General features: G+C 46.3%; 1 pseudogene; it reads right to left on the bottom strand.

Moving 5' to 3' along the window:
• Nucleotides 1-979: 979 nt before the first annotated feature.
• Nucleotides 980-4,321, bottom strand: LOC123409333 (annotated as a pseudogene).
• Between the last annotated feature and the right edge of the window lie 3,705 nt (nt 4,322-8,026).

The following is an 8,026-nucleotide window of genomic DNA, read 5'->3' as shown; positions in this document are numbered from 1 at the left end:
ATACAGCAAACGGTACAACCAGTTATCGGGCCGGTACAACTAGTGTTACTATTTTAGCGGAACAACCGATCAACCACCGCCCTACAACCGGGCCAAAATAGGAAGCTGGCCTAGAGGTGTCACCAGCCATGGCTGTTGGGCGTGGCTAAGTCCCAAGTGGTACAACCGCTTGGAATACTGGTAGTATCGGCTATAATTAACGTAGCGGTACAACCGGACCAACATCGCCCAACAACCGCTGTGAAACCGAACCATGTCTGGTGGTGGACCGGTGCACGGCTCGTACAACCGCCCAACAACTGAGCGGTACAACCGCCCATAGCATCGGTACAACCGGTCAGTATAGAAAAATTGGCATTCCTCTCTCTCAATGATGCGATGGAACACGATGGGTGCAACAGTGTTAGAGAAGAATTGATAGACCCATAGACTTGCAATGTGGATTCCCTCTTAATAGTGCAGGATCCCTACGACCAAAGAGAATAAACACGTAGGGAACACGTCTTCGATCTTTTTTGTTTGGAGGGAATGCCTAACAGTCTTGTGTCTTAACAAATGATACATGCATACTTGACACCCGGTTAGATAACATAGTGATTTGTCATCATCACCAAAACACTTAAGCAGGAGAACGCCCTTACAATATCCCCCTTTTTGATGGATGATGACAACAAAACAATTTGCATCGATGATCTCTAAAGTAGAAGCAGAGGTCCCTCTTGTTGAGTGCCCCAGATGAGACATGGCCAGGATTGGAGCTCTCCCTTGGTCTTAGAGACCATCCACGGGGTACATGCAGAAATTTAACATTAAGGAGCTTATGTACGAGATAACGAGTAGAGCTTGAAATGATACAGGAATTAATAAACATGATGATCAATTATTCTGTACAAAGAAAGAAAGCAATGGTTTACGTGGATGTCTTGTCGTACTATCTTAAATCAGGCTTGGAAGCGCGGATGGCCACCTCTCTAATCTATCATGTTCCACTTGCATCAAGGCTCCGAAGAACTTCCACCATCTTGGCCACAGCCACAACCTGGAGTGAGTTGAGAAGAATTAAATACCAGGATAAATAATATCAGAATATACGTCTTACTATGACCCATAGCACATATGTCATTATTTGTTGGATCAATATGTTAAAAAGTTACATTTTGGTATGCTGCATCACATGAATAATTTCAAGATGGAGGGCACACGGAACACCTTTGCGTGCCATGGTGCTCCATAACTGCAATTGGTGCTCCAATCCGTAACACCTCACTACCAGGTCGTAGAAACAATGCTTCCATTCCTCTACCAGGAACAAATCTCCCTAATTAAAATTCTGTTTCAAAAATATTCAGATATGAAAGAATATCATTCAAATATTCTGATCCGAAAGAATATCATTCTTGATTTGGGACAAGCTTCCACCATCCTGGGCACAGCCTCAAGCTGGAGTGAGTTGAGAAGATTCAAATACCAAGATAAATAATCTGAGACTATAAGTCTTACTATACAACCCTACAGTTTCAGATTTGCGAGTTTGAAACCATTTTATCACTTATGGAGTTGACCCATAGCACATATGTCATTATTTGTTGGATCAACCTCCTAAATAGTTACATTTTGGTATGCTGCATAACATGATTCTTTTGAAGATGCAGGGCACACGGAGCACCTTTGCGTGCCATGGTGCTCAATAACTGCATATGGTGCTCTAATCCGTAACACCTCAGTACCAGCCCGGAGAAACAATGCTTCTATTCCTCTACCTGGAACAAATCTCCTTAAATAAAATTCTGTTTCAGATATATTCAGATCTGAAAGAATATCATTCAAATATTCTGATCTGAAAGAATATCATTATTGATTTTGTTAGAAGGCAGGGTTCTTGAATCCAGAAAAATAGTAGGTGGATGCCGGTTTCCACCAAGTTGAAGGCTAGGGTAGGGGACACACCCATTGCCATGGCACTGATCGGGTCGCTAAAAAGTGCAAAGAATAAAGTTAGAACACCTGAATTTTTGCACTCATAAAAAAAATTGTAAGTTGAGAAGAAATAAATACCAGGATAAGGTATATGAAAGAACCCATCAACAAATAGCTAATTCATTAGTAATGTACGTGCAACACTTCCAACAGTTATATAATGGAGACCGGTGAGCTTCAACATCATTATGCGGCAGTTTGGGATGGTACACACCATCAGGAATATGAAGCTACATTAGTGCAGCGCCCTATGGATCCCTTTACCTCGCAACAAATTTTGGAGCAGCGTAGATCGATGGTACCTGAACAAGGTGTTCGCTCTCGGCGTCCAGGGCGCTGGTGGCTTCGTCCACGAGGAGCACCCACGGGTTCATCAGCAGAGCTCTCGCGATGGCGACCCGCTGCTTCTGCACGTCGGATAACCTGATACCGCGCTCTCCGACGATCTTCTTGTACTGGTTCTGGAAGCCGCATATGAAGTCATGCGCGTTTGCAATTTTCTGCACCCGCAAGTTATTCAGGTCCTGCGGTCCTGACTCCTGAGAGATATGCTTAAGAATAGTTCCAAAATTCAGTTACTCATAGCCGCGTTCTCAACGTCGGCGGAGCTCGCTTTTCCCTCCAATCCATAAGCAATGTTCTCTTCAATGGGGCAGCTGAAGAGTGTAGGCTCCTAGCTAACTATGCTTACCTGAAATCGTTTGGTTCCGAAAAAAATTGAACATCTGAGGGAGGAAAAAATAATTCTGAAGCCAGAGATACAGTTATAGAAAAAGTTTTAAAAAATATTGTATAGATAAGAGTTGGACGGCACAAATACCATTTAATGGAGATACTGATGTGAAATTTCAACCAGAGGCAGTCCATTTAGCAAGATCCTTCCCTTTATAGGGTCATAGAACCTTTCAATCAAATATCCGATTGTAGTCTGCAGCAGAATGTAGAAACCCGAAAGTTATGATTGAGAGTCGCAAGTGAGAAACGATTCATATTGTGTAACACCAAAACTTAGGAGCTTACATTTCCACCACCAGTTGGCCCAACAAGTGCAACCTTTGAGCTTGAAGCTAGCTTCAATGTGATTCCCTGAAATATTGATGACACCGATATAAAATCTAATTGAGATCCGTCATGTATGCTTACTGAAAGTGTGTTTCAGTAAGTCATCCAAGTTATCCCAAACATAGTACAAATTCATAGGAAAGAGCACCAGAGATGAGCATGAAAGAGTATATTTACCTTAAGAATCAGATGAGAAGGACGAGAAAGATATGCAAACCAGACATCGTCTAACTCAACTTCCCCATCATTTTCACTAAAATGGAAAATAATGTAAGGTTACTGCAGTACTACATAGGTAGAATCAACCAAGAAAGCTACACATTGAAACCCACGGTAAAAATGGAAGGAAATGACAATAATAAAAGGTAGGTATAGGATGCAACCTTTTCTAAAAAAGGTATAGCATGCAACATAGGCATAATCAACCAAGAAAGCTGTTGGGCAATGAAACTCACTTTTTGGACATTTGTTCCCTAAATTTTTCATCGAGGAAATACGGTCAAGAAGTTGAAAAACTCTACGGCTTGAACCTGATGCCTTCATTACAGTTGTGTATAATCCTGACAAGGCAGAGACTGACGAGCCAACTGCATACTCAAGAGATGGATGAATTGTTCAGAAAGGTCAGCATACACATAATCATGACAGTGAAAACAGAGGTTCCCCTTATAAACTTGATTGTTAGAACCGACTTGGAGATTTCCGGTTGCAGTATTTATATGTTGAGAAGGAAACAACATGATTGTTCTCTCAAAGTGGACACCAAGGCAGGCTATAATCTCGTATCCCCCCTTCCATACCTATGCTTGAAAAACAACATCATCTCATCAGATCACCTCATTCCTAATCAAATAACCACAAAGGTAGACTATAAGCTCATATCTCCTACCTTTCAGACCTAACTGGTTGCGCGCAGGATGGGAATGAGAGGCGATTTCTACTCATCGGGTGTAAAGGTGATGCACATGGGAAGGAGAGGGGAAAATGACTGAGAGATTGGTGAAACTAAAATCGCCGCCATGGTGATTTTGTGACTGATTGGCAGGGACACGACGAGCGTGGAGTGGAGATCGGAGAGTGCACGGTCGATGGTTGGGCAGAGCAGGGCCGACCTTGTAGAGTCTCCTTGGCTCGTGCATGACTTGCGCACAACGCCGGTACCACCTCCGCCTCCGTCAATAACTCCAAACCCTAGGATGATTCCTTGGGCGCCTCGGCTAGATCCACCGAGAAGGCCGCGCCACTGGATCGCCTCACAGGCCTCGGCTTGATCACCTCCCATGCCTCGGCTCGATCTGGCGAGAAGACCAGCGGACGCTGGATCTCATCGTGAAACGCCGACGTGACTCACATCCCTATATCAAAAGACCCCACCCTACCGATCCTTTGAGCAAAGAGTTTTTTTACGAAGAAAAAGCGTGGCGTCGGATAGTTTTCTACCTAAATGGGCTGCCCGTAGAAGCCCAATTAACCACATGCCTTCAAAAAAGTTTCCAGAACAGTGGCCTATTAGGACAGCCAGCCCAGATCATGTCAAAAAAAACTTAGAGGAAGATCTGATGACCAGAAACTAATCTAGCGCAAATCCGACGGCCGAAAACGTTGAGGGCCTCAGAGAGCTCGCTTTAGGCTCGGTTTTACTGTCCTAAATGGTCTCCATAAAAATGCAAATAATCTCCACATGATGGATTCAAGACCAACTAACAAGCAAGTAAGAGTTCAGCTTGAAAAACAACACGAAAGATATGATGAAATGACTGCAAAGCTCCCCATGCAAATTCCGTCAAGCTATAGCTCTCTCCCCCTTTGGCATCAGGACACCAAAAAGGAAAAGAGTGATGCTAGCGCCCCGATGCTCAGTAAAGCTCATCAAATCCGTCAGACTCCTCAGAATCATCACCATCATCACTATCAGACTCCTCTGGAGCAGCAGTAGCAGAGGAGGTAGCAGGCTGACCCGATACCTCATCATTTGTCCAAGAGCTATGACCATAGATCCACTTCTCCTCGGGTGTGATGGACTTCTCGGAACCACTTGCAGCCTCAAGCTTGAGAGCCATCATAATCTGAATCTGTCGACGCCAAGCAAGCTTCTCGTTGACATGGCTTCATATAGCTTCTGCTGAACATGATCTTGGAGGCAGAAGGTCTTCTTCAACTTATCTGAGAACTTGGATACCCAAGAGGGCTTGGCAGCCGCAGGAAGCTCAAAGTCACTGTCACTGGAAGTAGCAAAGACATCCTGAGGTGCATCGTCGGGGAAGCGAGGAGCAGTATGCTTCTTCTTCCGGAGTTGCTAGACCTCATGCTCAGTGAGATTCTCACGAGAAGATAGAGGCACGCGAGGCCTCCGAACTACCCACATAGAGTTTAGGAAGCACATAATGAACAGAGCATACTTGTGGACCAATTTGTAGTGAACTGTGGAGTAGAGCTCCTCCCATAACCATTTTGAAGCATCAAATGTGGCGCCAGTGCCAGCCATCTCCTTCATAGCAACAAGCAGATCAACAAAGTAACCATGAATCTCATCTTGATTGCCCACCTTGGGTAGGAGAAAATTCTAGAAAGAACGGTGCAGAATATCATATACCGGCAACAGGTCCTTAGAGGAGCCACCAATCCCACGCCCAGGAATGTATAAGGGAGCAAGCTTCACCTTATCCATTGGATGGGGCAGATCATGAGGACGAATGCCGCCATTCCTAGTGAGACCAGTATCATCATACCCAAGAGCATTGCAGAAGGCACACCACGTGACCTCGAAAAGCTCATCACGGCACATGAAGGTAAATGTGTGAGCGTCATTAGTGCCAAAGTGAACCGTGGCATAGAACTCGTGAATGAGCTACACATCAAAGGGACAATTGAGTGTCATGAGCTTGAGCAGGTCAAATTCACCAAACAGAGTATAAGCTTCTCCAAAGTAGTCCATGTTATTCTTCCAATGCTCAATGTCAATAGTCCACTGCTTGGTAAACTTGTTCTTGTGATAGTCATATAGCTCATGGATAACACGCATGTCGAGTGCATTCCGGAACTTGGGGGTTGTCCAGGAGGGAACAATGGAAACCACATATGGATTCTTAAAGCGAACCTGCTCCCAATGAGCTTGCTTCCATTTGTGCACTGGCTTGGCAGATTTCTGCTTGGCGGCCAAGGCTTTTGCACGGCGAGAGGGATTGCTACGTATCACCACTTCCTCGTGCTTAGAGTCATGCACAAGGAAATCCAGAAAAGATGAGAGGATTGTACGCGAAAACAAGAATATATTAGGTATGCAAAGTAAAACAAAGAAGCAGTGGTATCAGAACCAGGCAGGCCGGTTGTACCGGTCATAGGGACGGTTGTACCGGTAATGTATGCGGTTGTACTGCTCTTTGAGGGAGACCGAATCATCCTGATCTGAGACCGATGCCACTGATTCGAGGTTCTAAACCATGACTAATAGGAATTATATATAGGATATCCTCCTATCAATAGTTTATCCATAACAAACGTGAGAACCTAGCAATGCCCTACCAAGAAATAGATCCAATGAGGAGGGTCAAAAAACAAGAAGGAGGAAGGGGATTATTGTTGGATAACGTAGCATAAATTCAAAATTTTCCTACGCGTATTCAGATCTTCCTATGGAGAGACCAGCAATGAGAGAGGGGTGAGTGCATCTTCATACCTTTGAAGATCGCTAAGCGGAAGCATTGCTAGAACGCGGTTGATGGAGTCGTACTCGCGGCGATTCAGATCGCGGTGTGATTCCGATCTAGTGCCGAACCACGGCACCTCCGCGTTCAACACACTTGCAGCCCGGTGACGTCTCCGGCACCTTGATCCAGCAAGGAGGAGGGAGAGATTGGGGAAGATCTCCAGCAGCACGATGGCGTGGGGTCGATGGAGAGACGAGGTCTCCAGGCAGGGCTTCGCCAAGCACCGGCAGAGAGGAGGAGAAAGAAGAGCAGGGCTGCGCCGAGGGAGAGGGAAAATCGTGTCTCCAAAAGCCCAAAAGTGCCCACTATATATAGGGGGAGGGAGGGGCTGCGCCTCCTTGAGGGTTTCCCTCTCCAGGGAGGGGCGGCAGCCCTAGATGGGGGAAGGTGCGGTGGCCAAGGGGGGAGGAGGGGTGGCGCACCCTTCTGGTGGGCCTTAGGCCCACCTGCGCTAGGGTTCCCCCTTTCTCCCTTCTTCTTGCGCCATGGGCTGAGTGGGGGCGCACCAGCCCACCTAGGGGCTGGTTCCCTCCCGCACTTGGCCCATCTAGCCTTCCGGGGTCGTTGCCCCCATCCGGTGGACCACCGGGGCCACCTCCGGTGGTACCAGTGGTCCCGGTACGTTACCGATGACGCCCGAAACACTTCCAGTGTCCGAAACCATCCATCCTATATATCAATCTTTACCTCCGGACCATTCCGGAGCTCCTCGTGACGTTCGGGATCTCATCCGGGACTCCGAACAACTTTCTATAACCTCGTATAACAATTCCCTATAACCCTAGCGTCATCGAACCTTAAGTGTGTAGACCCTACGGGTTCGGGAGATAGGTAGACATGACCGAGACACCTCTCCGGCCAATAACCATCAGCGGGGTCTAGATACCCATGGTGGCTCCCACCTGCTCCATGATGATCTCATCGGATGAACCACGATATCAAGGATTCAATCAATCCCGTATACAATGCCCTTTGTCTGTCGGTATAGAACTTGCCCGAGATTCGATCGTCGGTATACCTATACCTTGTTCAATCTCGTTATCGGTAAGTCTCTTTACTCGTTCTGTAGCACGTCATCGTGTGACTAACTCCTTTAGTCACATTGAGCTCATGATGATGTTCTACCGAGTGGGCCCAGAGATACCTCTCCGTCACACGGAGTGACAAATCCCGATCTCGATTCGTACCAACCCAACAGACACTTTCAGAGGTACCCGCAGTGCACCTTTATAGTCACCCAGTTACGTTGTGACGTTTGATACACCCAAAGCACTCCTACG

This window comes from Hordeum vulgare, chromosome 7H, assembly GCF_904849725.1.
Source record: "Hordeum vulgare subsp. vulgare chromosome 7H, MorexV3_pseudomolecules_assembly, whole genome shotgun sequence".
Lineage (NCBI taxonomy): Eukaryota > Viridiplantae > Streptophyta > Magnoliopsida > Poales > Poaceae > Hordeum > Hordeum vulgare.
This window is presented reverse-complemented; position numbering and strand designations above follow the sequence as displayed.